Here is an 18,729-nt window from a genome sequence, read left to right on the forward strand (position 1 = left end):
TCCTGGAGAGAAGTGGCTTCTTTGCTGGCCTTCTTAACACCAGGCCATCCTCCAAAACTTTTCGCCCCACTGTGCTGCAGATGCACTCACAGCTGCCTGCTGCCATTCCTGAGCAAGCTCTGACTGGTGGGGCCCCGATCCCGCAGCTGAATCAACCATAGGAGATGGTCCTGGTGCTTGCTGGACATTCTTGGGTGCCCTGAAGCCTTCTTCACAACTATTGAACCTCTCTCCTTGAAGCTTTGATGATCCGATAAATGGTTTATTTAGGTGCAATCTTAGCAGCAATATCCTTGCCTGTGAAGCTTTTTTGTGCAAAGAAATGATGACTGCATGTGTTTCCTTGCAAATAGCTATGGTTAACAGAGGAAGAAAAATGATTTCAAGCACCACCCTCCTTTTAAAGCCTGCAGTCTGCTATTCTAACTTAATCAGCATTACAGAGTGATCTCCAGCCTTGTACTAGTCAACACTCTCACCTATGTTAGCGAGAGAATCATTGACCTGATAGCAGCCGATCCTTTTTGTGGCAGGGCTGAAATGCAGTGGAAATGTTGTTTTTTAGATAAAGTTCATTGTCATGGCAAAGAGGGACTTTGAAATTAATTGCAATTCATCTGATCACTCTACATGACATTCTGGAGTATATGCAAATTGCCCTAAAAAAACTAAGGCAGCAGACTTTGTGAAAAATATTTGCGTCATTCTCACAACGTGCCATGACTGTGTACTAGCAAGATTCTTATCAGTCCTAATACACAGCACTTGCATCCCTTTGATCAGATGACCTCACATGTGACTATTTTTTTAAAATCACCCTCCCTATATCATAACTGACAGTGAAGTGGAATAAACACTGAATAACATCTGAAAAAATAACCAATAACAATCTTCCTCTGCTAGATGCTATCATTGCATTTCTTTGCTCACTGCCGAGGACCAAGGGGCATATCTATCAGCTGCCCGGCTATATTTTATTGATAAGTTGCGGCAATAGTGTTATGATTCCTAGTACAAACATAGGGTGAGGCAGAAGTGTTTGAATAAAACAAAGTCTGTTTATTAAGACAGAGAGACATGGAAAGCTAATAAGTGCAGAGAACCTGTAAGCAGCAACTCAGTTCAAGAAATTATGTTATAAACATCATAAATGCCAAGGTTTAGCCCATAGCAACAACAGTTCCAGGATATGAAGGGTTAACTGCAGCACAAGGCAGCAGGTCTACCAGGTTTGAGCCACGGACACAGGGAATGATAAATAGTTCTGTCTATAGCAACAACAGATTCAAGATTGGGTGTAATGCCAGTTGTGGCCTGTGTGAAGATGGCACTGGAGACCAGAAGTGATGGTGCAGAAGCCAGATCAAGCAGTAAATCTGGTTGTTGAAACACAGCAAACACAGGTAAGTCCAATGGAGCAGACATCAGGCACCATAAACCTGATGATGGAAAGTAGAATGACAAATGAAAGGCAGAGTCAAACACCAGGCTCGGTCCAGGAAGCGATATACGTTGTCAAGGTCACAAGCAATCCATCCAGGCAGCGTTCAAAACCAAGCATCAGAGCAGACTATTTACAGGGTTGTTGACAAACAAGGAACTGCAGGGAACAATGTTTGGGGCAGGTATATAAAGCAGTCGAACAGGTGCAGGTACTGATCAGGGAAGGATGTCCTGCAGGTGAAGAGGAAATGTTCAATTGTAAAACAGCAGCACCTCTGGTGGCATAGAGGTACTGCAGCCAGATACAAGACAATGGCAGAGTCCTAACTAATAAGTGATATTTTTTTTATCGCCACAATAATCGGTGACAAAAAAATCGCTACATATTAATATAAAGATCCCAAAGTAACTTGGTAATTTTATTTATTTATTTTTAATGCTCTCTCTTTTCCATAGTTTAATTTGTCTGTTTTGTCACTTATTCTTGAATTGCTCAATGTTTTCATGGCAATATCTTTAGAACTATAACATGCTTTACCTCTTTATCCATATTGCCCCCTCACTATGCTACTCCCCTCTAATTAACACTCATGGATATATTTCCTACCTTTGTTCCTTTGCTGTAACATCCTTAACCTGTCATCAGAGATTAAATGCTCATTCATTTTTTTCAGCCATGATCTGGGACCTGTAATAACCAAGTAATACCACAATCAGCTTACTTCTCCATAATTCCACTATGGGACAATCCTGAGCCCCCTCAACCGTGCACCTCACAGCACTATTCCTAGCCCTGTACTACGGCAGGTATACACTTCGCCTATGACCTTTCCTGGTTGACCTTTGAATGCTACAATGTAAACATATTGAATTGTCTCACAAGCTCTTCAATTTTATACAATTGAGACAGTTCTTGGACTCACTTACATCGGACCAGCTTCTCAGAAATCCCACTGACTTTGCACAGCTCTGGACTGTGGCAGTCCTGGACTGCAGTAGGTATATGCTTCACCTATGACCTTTAATGTCTCAATTTTGGACCAAAATCCCAGTTTTCTTTCATTTATAAAGTAGGAGCAAATCAGCAAGGCACTCAGAATAAAATTAATTTTTTTTTTGAACTTAGTTGAAGCTGCACTACCACCTAGGGGAGAAGCATTACAACTCTGAGAAATAGAATTGTGTGTCATTTTGAAGGAGGGTGCAGGGCCGTATCTACCATTAGACGAACCTAGGTGGTTACTTAGGCCGCCAAAGGTTAAGGTCACTTAAAGCACATAAGCACCCCCAGTGCTAACTGTGTGATTGGGAGGATTATTCACAAGCCGCAATCACGGACATTACGGGTTCTTATTGGACCTCCCTCTCAAACCCCATTCTACAGCTGTGAGAACTTGGGATTTTGTATGTATGGGGGAAACACACCGGAAAATGCGTGGATGCGATACAAAGAGAGGTTGTCTCACTGGAATACAATGAGGTGTTTGAGACTGTAGGCAAAATGTTGAGGGTACAGCTGAGTATACGAAGTGTGGGGTATTTGTACTGTGCAACGAAGTGCATAGATATTGTTGGCACTGCCTGGGCAGCAATTAGTGTGTACTAATGTACCCAAAGCTGTTGGCATTGGTTGAACAGCGGATAGTGTATAATGAGGTACACGGATGTGTTGGCACTGCTTGAACAGCATGTACTAGGCAATAAGGTACAAAGATGTGTAGGCACTGGTTTAACAGCGCGTTGCATGTAATGAGGTATATGGATGTGTCTGCACTGGTTGAACAGCTCATAGCATGCAGTAAGATACACAGAGGTTTTTGAATTTTTAAGGCAGTTAACAAATGGACACAACAGAGTGTATAACAGTGACCCTGTAGGACAGAGATAGATAGTAAGTGTAGCAGAGTACACACTAGCAGGTGAAAATAAGTAGCAGGAGGGATTGGCACAACCAAATAGACTGGCGCAGAGTCTAAGTTTCCCACTCACCAGGGATCCCTGCAAGAGGATACAGACTTGGCTCACATGTAGCTCTGTATTGGATAGATGCTCCTATCGAGGGGAAAACTTAAATTACCAGATAGCTGCTTTGAACTGAACCTGGATCTTGTCAAGGAATACCCCTTGTGTATATCATATCAAAATAAGAGCACAAACAGATTTCATTTTGCATTCATATTTAAAGAGAGGGTTAACAAACCCTTGTCAGACATTGTGTTGGCTGCGATTTGTGGTGCCTCACGTTATTTTTGTACTGCATGATTGAACCTTTTTTTCAGTATTGTATCTCTTTTGCGTCTTATATTAAAAGGCCGTGTGTCAGGGTGGGAGTCTGCCACATGTGAGAATGGAGTTAACTTCTTTAGCAGGCAGTATGAGTTACATGCTTTTTTTTTTAAAAAAAAAAAAAGAGTATGTAACTTGTGCGTAGTTCTGACCATATTCAAATAGATCTCAAGTTGCATCTCAGATTAAATCTGGGTGTAAATGCGCTCTGCCTACACAGTACTTGCAGTACATAGATACACATAACAGACTGCAGTATACACCCAAACATATGTGCAATATATGGTCACATCAGAACATGAATGTATGTTTAATAAATAAATCATCACCTTTTTTACATTAATGCGTATAGTACATACATTGCATATTTTTAGTCCATCTTGCTTGCACACGCATGTTCTGTGCTATAAAGGGGCACACATATGTGAAGTTTTTAAAACAAAGACAATGCCACATCAGTCATCACTATCAGTCGACATTTATACCTGCCATGTAGCTGGTGCAAATGATACAGCTAAAACAAACTGTACTTATGACACACCCAGGAATGGGCACTCCTTTACTATACATTACCTACGTTAGTCCGCCCCTTCCCTAGGTGCCATATGCATTCGGATATGAACTGCACGTAATTTTGTTAATTGGTGTTAGGTCAGTTTCTGAACGTGCGCAGAACAATTTCACGCAAGACACAGCACGCAAATGTGGGAAACTCACCTGGGTCCTCACATCCTGGTGAATCCCTCCAGTTTCCACCTGGGATGGCGGTGGCAATTAGCACCCGATTCGCCGCTTTGGCAGGTCTGTCCTGATTGACTCCCCACCAGTCAATTTTGAAATTTTGCAGCTGCAGCGAGGCAAACCAGGTTTGCAGCGCCATTTGTTTGCGTCATGACGTCGGCACGTCAGCGGCTTTAGTTGCGCGCTGCCATTTCAGTTAGTTCGTTGGCGGAGCCAGAAGAGAGCAGACATCGGACGGAGCTACATGAAGACGCTGGAGAAGACTGTAAGATCGCCAGAGAGAAGAAGAAAGACGGCGTGCTCAAGAGGAGAAGGGAGAGTACGTCAGAAAGCAGTGGAGAACAGTGTCCGGGAGCCCTTGTAAGGGCTGAGAGCTACCCTGCCTGGGAGTCAACAGGATCAAGCACAGAAGGCCCGAAGACATCGGCGACTAATTTGGGAAGCAGCGGCAGAGGGAGAAGCTGCACCAAGCTGGTCAGCGGTCCCCCAAGGACAGGTAGGGCCCTATTGGGCACCCCCTCTTCCGGGCCCCCACCCACCTTTTCTCAACGGGTATTAGGCCTGAGACTCATACCGGGCATTAGGCTCAAGCAGCAGATAGGGCTGTTCCATCTTAGGTTAGCAGGGCACAAAGTCCCTCTAATTTTGTTCAGGAGGGCAAAAGGCCCTTATAGGCTAGGACAAGAGGGCATAAGGCCCCTGTAGTTTAGGTACATAGGCACAAGGCCATTGTAGTGTAGGAAAGTTGGGCACAAGGCCCTTGTAGTAATATTACTTGGGGCACAAAGCCCTTGTAGTTATATTAGTTGAGGAACAAGGCCCTTGTAGTTGTATTAGTTGGGGCATCAGGCCCTTAAGTTAGGAGATAGGCCAGGACATTTAGTAGCGGGGTGCAAGACTCCTGGTAGTTAGAGGGACATTAGGTCCCTGTTGATAGCAGGTTGATAGACCCTTATATAGCCATAATAGGGTGCTAGGCTCTGGATAGTATAGAAGGGTGTTAGGCACTACTTAGCTAATTGTTAGTCTGTAGGAGTGGCATATAAGTGGCCTCTAAGCTCTCCGGAAGGCACCTAAATTCCTGAGACCCAAGAAAGTGGTCTGAAAGGCCAGGGTTCAGGCTGCGGGCGGAGGCCTGCGGAGTGGCTGTGTACCAACAGACCTGAGTGACCTAGGACGGGTGAGTAACAGCAGGTAAGGTGTGTCCATAGTCATCCCTCAGGATCAGGTGAGTACCTGGGGTGTACTAAAAGGAGATTGTAGTTTGTGCGACTTTGTTCCCTTAGACATTCTTACACAAAAAAACTTACATCCGAACATTAATCAGGCCCTAAGAGTGTAGTATGTTGGTTAAGTCTGTACTGCCCTCTGCTGCTGTAAATGGTGTTTCCATTGTATATAGCTTTTTCACGAACATCCTTCACCATCCTCACTCCTGGGTGATAAATGTATTGAGCTGTGATTTGTTTCAGAAATTTCGAATCGCTGCAAATAGCTGGAAAACACCCGCAATTTTTTTTTTTAAAATAAACGTTTATTGACGGTTAGATAAGGCCATGTTTGTGACTACGTACACAAAGCTGGGTGGCCTGATTGTGTTCCTTTGCATGTAAGTGAAAGGACTGGTACAGGTGGAGATTAGACTAGCAGAGGAACTCAGACAACAGGGAAAGAAAAATGTTCATGAGGGGGCAAAAGATCAAGGACAACTATAGGGCTTGGAGCCCCTTTTTTCTCACGTTTGGTATCTCGCTTTACACTTGTAATAGTGACTGTAGATATACAAAGCCTCCCAATCCTAAATTATTTTTTGTTAGTGTTTCAGGGGTTGGCCAAAAACTTATTTATACATTATTAAATAAATATTATTATTAATATCAACTACCAATTAGTACAATGGCTGTTAGAAAGATAGATAAATTCAATTGTTCATCTTAAACGTTTTCATTTTTCATAATCATTACCATAGTTTTTATTCAGATTTCATTGACAGCCTAATCTCATTTGATTGGGAGTATTTTTAAATCTATAGTCACTACCACACTGGTTATGGTATGTGCTATAAATTGAAATTGCTATATCTCATGTTTGTTACTGCACCCACTGCACAAAATTGAGGATAAAAGTAAAGTGAATAGCTAGTTGTTCATCATCAATACAGGTTATTTCTTAAATGTTTATGAACGGAACATTTAGAGTTTTTTAAATAAAAACAAATCATTCAATCTGTATTAAATCTATACTAAGGCAATCTATATTAAAGAACTTGGCAGTTATACTAAGACAATCTATCATTTAAAAAAGTTTCAGAAGTTTAGAACAGATACCATAATTTCAGAAAGTAGCATGAAGGCTTTTGTGTAGAAGTTCTTGGGAGGCAAAATACAGTTTTTGCCCATCCAATAGAAATCATGGAGGAGGGGCAACTGCCCCATCAGTTCCTAGATCCCTGTCAGACAGGGACCAGACTGCACTGTCTGAGCGTGAATAAGAGAGAAGGTTGCAGACAACTGAGGACCAAGGGCCTGATTCATTAGGGATCTTAAATGAAGAGGATTCTTATTTCAGTCTCCTGGACAAAACCATGTTACATTTCAAGGGGTGCAAATGAGTGTTCTGTTTTGCACATAAGTTAAATACTGCCTGTTTTTTCATGTAGCACACACATTTCAACTTTAAATTTCAGTGTACAAATAAGCTATCAAGTATTTGTGTGCTACATGAAAAAACAGTCAGTATTTAACTTATGGCATGTAAGGGAACAAAATTGTATTTTACTATATTATAATTACATACGTTTTCATTACCAGTGGGGCAATAATATTTTTTCTGATATGGCAACACTTAATATTTCCAGATGGGGACACCATTAAAAGTACATACTTGTGGCACTACAAGTGGTAGCATTCACTTGTGCCCATGTTACTTGTAAATACCTTCATTTGTGTTTATTATCTGATACATTTTATAATGCTTAAAACTCAAATATGGATATTTCAATTGTAAAGTGCACAAAGCCCATGTAGAAATGATTACAGTAAATTCCTCCATGCATGAAAATCTTATTTCCATGCATTTACACAGAAAGGAATACATAGTACCTCCGTTCTGTGTGTGAGATTGAGCCAGTAGACTGACAATAAGCAGCCATCTCCCTTGGAAAAGTCCAGCTTGGTGCTCTCTGCTGGTGACACTTGGTACAACTACTGTGTGTGTATATATATATATATATATATATATATATCAGTGTCATTTCAATGCCCCAAGAATTTGGGCTTTAAATTTTACAATAAGCAAAGAAATCCAGAGATTATTTGCTGCCTTTCCTAAGCTACAAAACACTGAATTTTGCTTCTGACACATGACTAAGTATGTTTCTTTCCTAAATGAACCATTTCACACATTGCACCGTTTATACTAATTTTTCAGTTTAATTTTTTAATGCCTGACACACATGTAACTTCAAATACTTAATAGCATTCTAGTGAAGCTGAAAACAATTGGGTGAAATAGGTTATGTTATGTTTTTTGTGTTTCTAATTCTACTTCCTTATAATTTGCTGCTATTTGTTTAGTTTTAAATGGGTTGCCTACTTCAACTATTACATGACATCCACTCGATTAACCCTTTCAGGGTGTTCTTCACACCCTCTCCCTGGAACTGTAAATCCACCATTATCATATTACCATTCCCGATGTAACAGAAGCCACGGGGCAAAGGCTGGTGACCCATAAGCATATTACAACAGCACACTTTTTCAGCTAGGAAAGCATGGCGTTCTGAAGCCTCTCTGGTGGCATCGAGTGGAATGCTCCTCACACCAGCCTTAGTACCAGGCTAAATGGACAGCAGTAACATGCTCATGTCATAGACTTAACAGAATAATCAATGAGCATCATAATCAGAGCCATCTTAACGCATGGGCACGCTAGGCAGTTGCCCGCAGGTCCCTTGAGCAAAGAGGCCCCGTAGGCTTGACAACTTTTTAGCATACTATTCCAGGAGATTTATTGAGAACCTTTAAACCTTCTTTATTAAAACGTTTAGGTGGACTCATACCCTCAGTATCAGCTGTTATCTGTACATGCGATCTTGCTGTGGCGAATACATATCTTGACCTTGACGAAAACAACGTACTAATTGTACATAAGCAATACAAAATCAACACACATCATTTTTTAAAGCCATGAAGCTATAATAAAGTTTGTCTAATATTTTTAACAGTCAATGTCAGTTGCCTCCCCCTGCTACCTACTAAACGTAAAAAACGAAAGGAATGGAACTGAGCACAATGAAGTTTGTAGGCTATGACGCAACAGTGGCTTTACATTTTTATTCCTGTGAGTGGTTGTGTAGGTAGGACCCCAGTGCACTGGTATGCCCGGCGGCCTATAATGCTGTTAAGATGGCCCTGATCATAATAAAGCAAAAAATATAATAAAAGTTATGTATTTGTATTTGTATTCAAAGCAAGGATCAATTACATGCCACTTATCAAAGCATTTTTTTTTGTATTTAGGTAGGTTTAAGATACATTAAATATTAAAAAAGATGTGTTCTACTACACAATCCCTAGTCAATCATGATCAGTTATTCATTTCACCAGCATCAGTATTACTGCCATGACAATGAGCCCTGAGACCATACTGTGTGTCAGGAGACACATAACTCTGGGATTACACTGTAGGCAAGCTGAAAACAATGGTGGTAAATGTAACACATAATTATACATTTACATATAGCAATGTTTATTAACTGTTTACAATACATTATTAATAACATTTATTTGTAAGGCGCTACAGTGTTCACTGTGGGAAAAACAGATCTTACATAAAATAGGGACATACAAGGTAGACAAAATAAAAGCAGATGTGAAAAGAAAGGGTAGGGGACCCTGCTCATTAGATATCTTACAGTCTAGTGGGAAAAAGGCAGAACTAAGACAAGAGGACCAACTGTCGCTCAGAGTGGAGAGTAGGACAGTAATTAAAGTATAGGTGGGACTGTGGCAGCCTCTAATAAAGAGGTTGGTTTTCAGAGTGTTTAGAGATTTGAAGCCTCAGGGACAGTCTGATCAGGTGTTCCATAAATTGGTATTGACACTGGAAAAGTCTTAGCATTTACATCTAAAAACTAAGACTTTACATTATCTTTTATTTATAAAGCACCAACATATTCCACATATAGAGCAGTGCAATAGAGATATAAAACACATTTACACTGATTTTATTTAGTACAGAAACATACAGGGTAAAGGCCTTGCTCTGAAGAGCTCACAGTCCGGTACGAAACAAAGGCAATTATACAAAAAGCAAACAGATGGGTTAGCCAAACAAAAAACATGTTATCAGTGAGATATATCAACATTAAGCAATCATACATTCCAGTCTACATTTTAATAGGAACACGTTCAATAAATGTGATGCCAGTCCCTTCGTTGGCATATCCGTGGCATTAACCTCACTTGCCACATAACTTACACTTCTCACCACTAACTTACAAATAAAGTGATATCTTATAGCAATAGGTTTTGAGTGTCCATGGTGCTTTGTACTGGAGGACAAATCAATTGCCCCTCCATTATCACACTTTATGTTGATATTCTCGTCCTGACAAAGAAGACCTAGTTCACATAAAGTCTCCTTTAGCCATAAAGTTTCCTTAGCTGTTTCCGTAAGTGCCATATACTCCACCTCAGTGTTGGATAGAGCTGCAATGGGTTGCTTCCCGTCTGCCCAGCTGATGGCTCCGCCTTTGGTTTCTTGACAGTGTCCAAGCATGATACATTCCACTGACTTGGGATATAACTTTCTCCTTTTTTCTTTGGGAATATGCTCATTCGCATTACAGCTGAAGACACGGAGATGACTGACACTTGGCTGTCTCCTGGACCACGCCTCCAATGGAGTTCTGCCTTTTACAACTACTGTGGGTGAATGGTTTTTGAGATAAACTGCAGTGGACACTGCTTCTGTCCAAAAACATTTATTAAGTCTGCATCACTTAGCATAGTCTGTGCTCTTTCAACAATTGTGCCGTTTGTTCACTCACACACGACATTTTGCTCTGGCGTGTAAGCAATGTTAATTGGTGTTGTATGCCATATTTATCCAGCTAAGGTCTTGTAATATTCACCACCATTGTCGGATCTCAAGACCTTTAATTTTAGACCTGTCTGAGTCTCCACTAGGTTCTTGTATTCTGCAATTTTACTGACTTCACTTGTAGCTTTGATAAAGTACACGTGTCATCCTTGTGGCATCATCGATAAGTGTCATGACGTATCTGTAGCCACTAACTGACTTTACCTCCACTGGACCACACACATCAGTATATACTAGGGCTAGTGGTACTTCAGCCCTAGTTGCTGATTTTGGGAATGGACTACGGGTTTGCTTACCCTTTATACAGCTCTTGCATGCCAGTCTTTCAAGATTACTCAAAGGGCTCCTATATGAGAAGTTCAAAGAAACTGCCTTATTTCAGTTTGGTTTGCAAACCACAATGTTGTAATAAAGTTTAATTGAATAAACAATTCCCTTGTTCATCACTTTGTTAAATAAAAAAAATGAGATCTTCTCACTTTCTTGATCCATGTAAATGTGCTTCTATGCTGAATGGGTCCCATAATAAGTACAGGTCTTCGGCCTATAACGCACTCCGAGCAATATCATAATAAGCTTCACACATACATACAAAAGTGACACATATATGTTGAAGTGTTCTGTATACGGTAAGCCATACCGGCAATTTTTCTACTGCTTTGATTGTAAAACTATAAAATTCCATCCACTTACATTTTCCATACGCCACTACTAAATTTCCACTTCGACCACCGTGTGTGTGTGTGTAAATATATATATTTATTTCTTATTTTATCACGCTAATATCATGATAATATTAATAGTAATGGGACCAACAAATAAACGTTCATGTTATACCATACAATAGTGCCCCCAGTTCATATTATGCCACAGTAATGCCCTCAGTTCATATTATGCCACAGTAATACTCCCAATAAATTTTATGCCACACATAAATCACCACAATCCATGTTATGCCACATAGTTGTGCCCCCAATCCTTCGTTTGACAGATGAGGTGCCCGGTGTGCCAGACAGAAGTGGTCGGCGTGCCACGTCTGGCACGCGTGCCGGGGTTACCAACCCCTGGTCTAGATGTTACCTGATTCTCATGATTTACTTAAGCCAGAATACTTTAAAGGGAAAGATTTTAAACATTATTCTGTTGACACGCATGGTATTAAAGGGTGTGAGCTACCCGAGCAGCACCAGAGTGTGAAGAGGAGGCATGTACCTTGGTGTGCTTCGGGCTGACCATCAAGGCACACCGTTGCAAATCCAGTGTCTAGCAATGCACATCGTGCACACTTCAGTTCCAGAAAGGTATATAAAATGTAAAACCTTTAAATAAATTAAGTTTAAGTGAAATTTTTAGGAGATTGTGAAATTGATGGAGGTCCACAGAAAGTAAATACAAAGGGTTTGGGTGCATATTTTTTATGGAAGGTATAGTGCAAATTTCAACACATTTTTTGAAATATAATATTTATTTATTTCAAGATAAAACAGGTATAATATTTACATATTAAATAAATACACAAGCAATTTCTAAATTCATGTTTACTAAAACTTCCTTGAGGCACAAATGCTATACAGTTTGAGTTAGGGTGCCTTTTTAATCTTAGCTATACAGTAACTATAAAATTATTTACACTCTTTGTAATTTTTTGCATTTTATTTTCTTACATCAAGGGGTGAGAATTAATTAGCGATGAGGTCCCATAGAAACCTTGCACAATATGTCTCCTCCGGATGTTTCCGCTAATAATCTTCGCTCACACCTCATAGCTGTGGGGTATAATGAAAGGCAGCTCAAGAAAAAAATACTCCGTAGTAAAGCAAACAAATTACATCTGGCCTTTGTCAAATTGTGAAAGGTTATCATATGCCTTGTCATGAAGTCTGTTGGATGCCAGAATTTTAGTACACACGATGGGCAAGTGCTACAGATTTTACACTTTGTTGCAACTGGAATCCATATTCTCACCATCATTAAATAATAGCTTTAATACATCAAAGTTTGACAAAATAAAGAAAACAATTCCAATATTACTTGATCATTGCTGATTTGTGGAGACAGCTTAATAATACCTTCCAATGCTTTATCTTCAAGGCCCTGCTCTGCAATAGTTTTAAACTTTGCTATGTCCAAGCAGGATAAATCTTTATACAACTTGTGCTGTACAAAGTGTGAATCTAGTGACGGGACAAAGCAGTCAGGGCCATCTTATCAACTTTATGGGCCCCCGCACAAAGCAGTGCAGTGGGGCCCCTACCTACACAACCACTCACAGGAATAAAAATGTACATTATCGATAAAATTACATTTATATTTATTGTTACCTGCAAGAAAAGTCAAAGTTTAAACATTTTAAAAAAAATACTGTACTACAGAGATTAATCCACATCAATTTTTTTTATTATAAACAAATTAATTATAAACTATGAATTATGTAATATTAATCAAATGTTCAAAACAAACAAAATCATGACCCTCTGGTGTGTCGTCGTCCCTGCCCCTGTATTAGATACTGTGCCCTCCATTATTCTTCTATTTGTCCCCTTCATCATGAGCCTCTGGTGTGTCCCCCCTGCCTCTGTATTAAATACTGTGCCCTCCATTATTCTTCTATATGTCCCCTTTCTTTTACCTTTCTACCGCCTTCTTCTCTTCTTTTTTTCTTGTTTTCTTTCTTCCTCGCTTGCTTGTTCGTCGCGTCGTGGCTCCTCCATGCTGTGTTCCTCACTGAAAATGTTGGGCGTGATGACGTCATGCCCGACAGTCAGTGCAAGTGCAGCATGGAGGAGGGAAACAGGGAGGGAGCCAGATCACCAGTTGCCCAGCGTGCCCAATGGGAAAGACAGCCCTGAATGCAGTCCATTATTAGGTTAAACACATGCACTCGAAAATCAGCTAGAGAATCTGAGGAATTTCCTTCATCGTCTATAAGCTCATCTGCCAGTCTTTTCTTCTTCCGCTGCCTCTTAACTGCCAATGTTGTTTCCAAAGAGTCAATTTCCAATGTATACAATAGCTCAATACAAAGTTGACTCCAGCTGCATGTCACGATCCCAGGCTGAGATCCCCAGCTAAGCTTTATTGCACAGTCGCAATAGTAAAGAATAGTATAACGTTTCCGTCGGCATCACGTAACCCGAATCAGAGTTTTTTCTTATTTACTTAAATATATGATTTTATTAAAATAGTAATACAACCTAAATTTTAGTTGCATACAGTAGTAATATTGGAACTTCTATTATATTTTCAAGCCACTAAAAGGTCATTAACATTTTTAACATATTGTCTAATGTTTAAGGGGGCCCATTTCATCAGGGGCCCACAGGGCCCACTTGCCATCAGGCAAGATGACACCATGGTCAGTCCGCCACTGCCTTCATGGCAACGTTATTCCCTGATGGCAGTAGCCTCTTTCAGCAGAATAATGCGCCCCGCCACATTGTTCAGGAATGGTCTGAGGACCTTGACAAAGAGTTCAAGGTGTTGATTTGGCCTCCAAATTCCCCAAATCTCAATCCGATCGAGCATCTGTGGGATGTGCTGGAAAAAACAAGTCCGAACCATTGAGACCCCACCTTGCAACTTACAGGACTTAAAAGATCTGCTGCTAACGTCTTAGTGCAAAATAGCAGAGGACACCTATAGAGGTCTTGTGGAGTCCATACCACGACGGTTCAGAGCTGTTTTGGCGGCAGGAAGGGAACCTACACAATATTAGGAAGGTGGATTTAATGTTGTGGCTGATTGGTGTATATATGAGAAAGTTAATAGAGTTCTGTTAATTGTGTAAAAGCTACAACAGAAGCCTATTTGTTAATAATTGTAGACCCTCCAACATGACTACCTTGCGCCCATATAAATGCTCCCAAACTTCCAAAGTAACTTACTACAGGAGGTGTGCCTCAGTTGGGAGAGTGTGATATACTGCGATTGGGAGGGACTCCTTATAGGGTACATTAGGTTTATAAGAATGTGGATTTCACCAGTTACCTGCAGATTTGTGAGTTGTCTATTTAATGGGGAGAGACTGGTAAGGCATCCACACCTTATTAATTGATGTTAAAAAAAACAACTAAACAAACACTTCTCAATTTAGTCAAGATAACTGCAACAATAAATTAAATGGCAAGTTTGGGAGAACTTATTGTTTGGAAATGGTTAACACAGGTGTGTCCCTAAAATATGAATTTACAAGACGGGTGTGACATAACAATTATAACAACTCAGGGAAACACAACTCTAGACAACTTTAGTGAGAGTGAATAAGTAACACTGTAGATGTTCTAGAAAAGCCATTGTAGCACCTAATAAGGGGAGTGTCAGAATAGCAATTCAGAATGTAAATTCAAGCAAATTTTAAGGGCTTGTTCAGACAAGGGTTTTCTCATAATGCTCTCATGCAGTGTTCTGTATGTAATGCAACAAATGAAAATAGCTTTAAATATCATACTGGCATAATTGATGCAAGCATGATTTCTGGCATTTTGCTGTAACACGTGATTGCTGCTGCTGTTGCTAGACTGCACATTAGACAAGAAAGTGCAGGCACCAGGATCAATTTATGTAGGCCTTTTGAGGGGAGTCCCTATTAACCTTTCACCTCTTTGATGCCAGGGGGTAAATGTATCAAGCTGAGTGTTTTCCGGCTGGTTTGAAAAGTGGAGATGTTGCCTATAGCAACCAATTAGATTCTAGCTATCATTTTGTAGACTGTACTAAATAAATGATAGCTAGAATCTGATTGGTTTTTCAAACCCACCGGAAAACTCTCAGCTTGATACATTTACCCCCAGATGGCTTAGCTTGGAGACACCATTGGAGTCCAGGCCTTCCAACATGACCCCTTCTACCCAGCACAAAATGTTCTGTACCAGAGATTTGCACCTAATTTACTATTATAGTTACCTCTGCTGAATAAAGTATTTAGAAGATTTATAAGTATTATTTATAATTATTTAAAAGATAAGATCGGCGTTTTATTTAAAGCTGAATTACTGCCTATGAAAATATTGTCCTAATGTGACTCCCCATCTGTAGCCCCAAATGTAGTTCCACTTCTCTCACAGCCCCGGGGGCGGATTCAGAGGGAGGCAATTGTCCCCCTAACTTACACTACTAAGTGCCAGGCGGGTGAGGGGTAATCAGAGGATCCTGTCCAACCGCTCTGATTGTGCATATGTTACAAACCCAGTAACTGCAAAGAGTCATAACCAAGCAGCACACTGATTGGTGGAAGGCACTGGCCCTTCATCAATCAGAGTAGAGGGAGATCTCCACACACTGGTGAACAGATGGGATGATCCACAAATACAGGAGTACAGGATGCTGTCACATGGCCTGTACAATGCGCCAAGAGAAAGCGTTGGACCGCAGGAGGAGTAAGTCATTTAATAGGGTCGCCTCAAGAGATCTGAGGTCTGATTTTTAAACCAATAGGGATTAAGGAGAGGGGACTCTGTATTATAATGGCAAGAGAGATCTAGAGTCTGATTTTTAAACCAATAATGATTAACAAGAGGGGACTCTGGGGTCTATGCATCAAGCTTATTTGACACTTAAAAGATGCGCAAACTACTGTTTATGCATTAACTGCCTAACAGATGAGATTTCCCATAAATACTATGCAGCATCGCAGTCCCCATAGATTAATATGGGGACTGCAAAGTTCTGCAATGCGTGAAGCTTTGATAAGCTGTGCATTGCGCACAGGGCCTGATCAACCACTAGGCTGACCAGGCTGCAGCCTGGGGTGCGGCGCTGCGGGTATTTATTTTTTTAATTTTTTATTCTTCATTCATTTTTTTTTCGGGGTGGGGGAGGCGGGGGGGCGCCGCGGGGGGGGGGGGGGGTTGTTTCGCCGTGGGGGGGTGGAGGACTCGATGATCAAAAGCATTGGGGGTCAGTGGTTAGCAACACACAGCTAATCGCCAGGCTGCCTGTTGCTGTGCAGCAGACAGGAAGCAGGACGTCTTCACTTCCTATCTGCTGATCTGAGGAGAGGAGCGACGCTGGCACAACTACAGGTAAGTGAAGGGGGGAACTGCCCTGCATATCTATAGGGAGGGGGGGAACTTCCCTGCATATCTATAGGGAGGGGGGGAACTGCCCTGCATATCTATAGGGAGGGGGGGAACTGCCCTGCATATCTATAGGGAGGGGGGGGGGATCTGCCCTGCATATCTATAGGGAGGGGGGGGGAACATAGGGAGGAGGGGGAACTGCCCTTCATATCTATAGGGAGGGGGGGGAACTGCCCTGCATATCTATAGGGAGGGGGGGGGAACTGCCCTGCATATCTATAGAGAGGGGGGGGGAACTGCCCTGCATATCTATAGGGAGGAGGGGGAACTGCTCTGCATATCTATAGGGAGGGGGGAACTACACTGCATATCTATAGGGAGGGGGGGAACTACCCTGCATATCTATAGGGAGGGGGGGGGAACTACCCTGCATATCTATAGTGAGGGGGGGGGGGACTACCCTGCATATCTATAGGGAGGGAGAGGGGGGGACTGTCATGCATATGTATAGGGAGGGAGAGGGGGACTGTCATACAAATCTATAGGGTGGGAGGGGGGCTGCCATGAAAATCTATAGGGAGGGAGAGAGGTTGATATGTATGAAGGAGGGCAGAGGAGGGGGGCTGATATATGTGACTGGGGGAGTTTTGATGTGACGGGGGGGATAGCTACAGAGTGGAGGTAAGGAAAATAGCTGCAAGGGGGATGGATGCAGGGTGGGAGGTAAAGAAAATGGTTGCAGCAGGGGTTAAGGAAAATGGCTGTGGGGGGGGGGGGGGTTGTGGTTAAGGAAAATGGCTGCAGGGGGGTATTTAAAAAATAGAGCAGCTTTGGGGGGCAGAATCTCATGATTGTGTGGTGGTCACATGGGTGGTCTCAGCAATCACTAGAATACTAAATATTAGTGAGATGGGGCTGGTAGAGGTTTGTATTTGATTGACCACAAATATTCAGATATTGCTTATATATGCCTGTCCAATGGGGTACTTTTAGCTGGCCATAATGGAGTGTTTTGTTCTAACTAAAGGGCCTAATCATTCAGGCTTTTCATTATAATACATTTTTGCATTTTCAAAACAGGACGCCAACTTTCCAGAAGCCAGCGAGAGGATAACAAAGTTGCAAGAGAGAAGAGCAAGAACAGGTAAGAGACAATGGCACAATCTGTCTAAATTTGAATGCTGGAGAATACACCTGAACATTCATATTCAGGAGTGTTCCTATACACCTATATATTCGGAGGGGAGGGGGGGGGGGGGGGGGGCGCTGCGGCCGTATTAGCCTAGGGCGGCCAGAACCCTTAATCAGGCCCTGATTGCGCAGACAGGTAACGCCATTTCAGGATGGCTTCACCTGTCATTTCCTATGGGATTCTGCTGAAGCCTCTACGGCTTTGCAGAATCTGATACAGTGCTAGTGCTGTTCACATGCACACAGCACTTCCTCCTGTCACCAGCAGCGCTAGGTGAAAGGAGGCATAGGAAAATTAGATCACAGGAGAGGGGTCACTAGGGGTCACTTTGCCAGGGCTCCCAGAGTAGCCCTGGCATGATGCATTCAAGTGGTGCATAAATATGAATCACTGCGATGTATATTTAGTTGCCGGAAATCTGCGAGTTTACAGCTAAAATTTAAAGCGGTGCTGGCTTGTAAAGGCAGACCCTGGTTTAGTGTGAATCCGGTCAAACCGGGAATTTATCGGGGTGAGAGACTCTGTCACCCGGCAATATCCTGGGTTCATAAACCCGGGACATTGCCAGGGCTGAATATGAAAGTGGTATTAGAGACATATTTTTCTAGGTGGTAATTCATTAAGCAATTTATATTTGGTCATGCTGGAGTGTCTGGAAGGAGAAAATAGAAATGATGTTATTAGAGGGTACACTGTGTTGCATAGTCTTAGTGCAGCTACTTACTAAGATATACTAATAGTATTTACACGTGCCGGATGCTGGAACCCTTATCCCTCTGCCCTGGTCTCATCCCTCTGAGCTGGTCTCAGTATATAGTGGCCTCTGCACCGGGCAAGTATTAAAAATGAATGAAAAATAAGGTTTCCTTTGTAACGGGGCTGTAATGTCCTCCGTACTCAGGGCTCAGATGAGACGTCTGATACATTCCGGTTAATACGGTGCCA

At 41.7% G+C, this 18,729-nt stretch overlaps 1 long non-coding RNA gene across 1 annotated transcript; it reads right to left on the reverse strand.

Moving 5' to 3' along the window:
* Positions 1–1,384: 1,384 nt before the first annotated feature.
* Positions 1,385–18,689, reverse strand: LOC142100614 (uncharacterized). Its single transcript, XR_012678866.1, has 3 exons — positions 18,509–18,689; positions 2,051–2,131; positions 1,385–1,674 (listed from the first exon to the last, which is right to left on the reverse strand). It is a non-coding gene; the product is annotated as an uncharacterized LOC142100614 (long non-coding RNA).
* Between the last annotated feature and the right edge of the window lie 40 nt (positions 18,690–18,729).

This window comes from Mixophyes fleayi, chromosome 9 (genome assembly GCF_038048845.1).
Source record: "Mixophyes fleayi isolate aMixFle1 chromosome 9, aMixFle1.hap1, whole genome shotgun sequence".
NCBI classification, from domain to species: Eukaryota; Metazoa; Chordata; class Amphibia; order Anura; family Limnodynastidae; genus Mixophyes; species Mixophyes fleayi.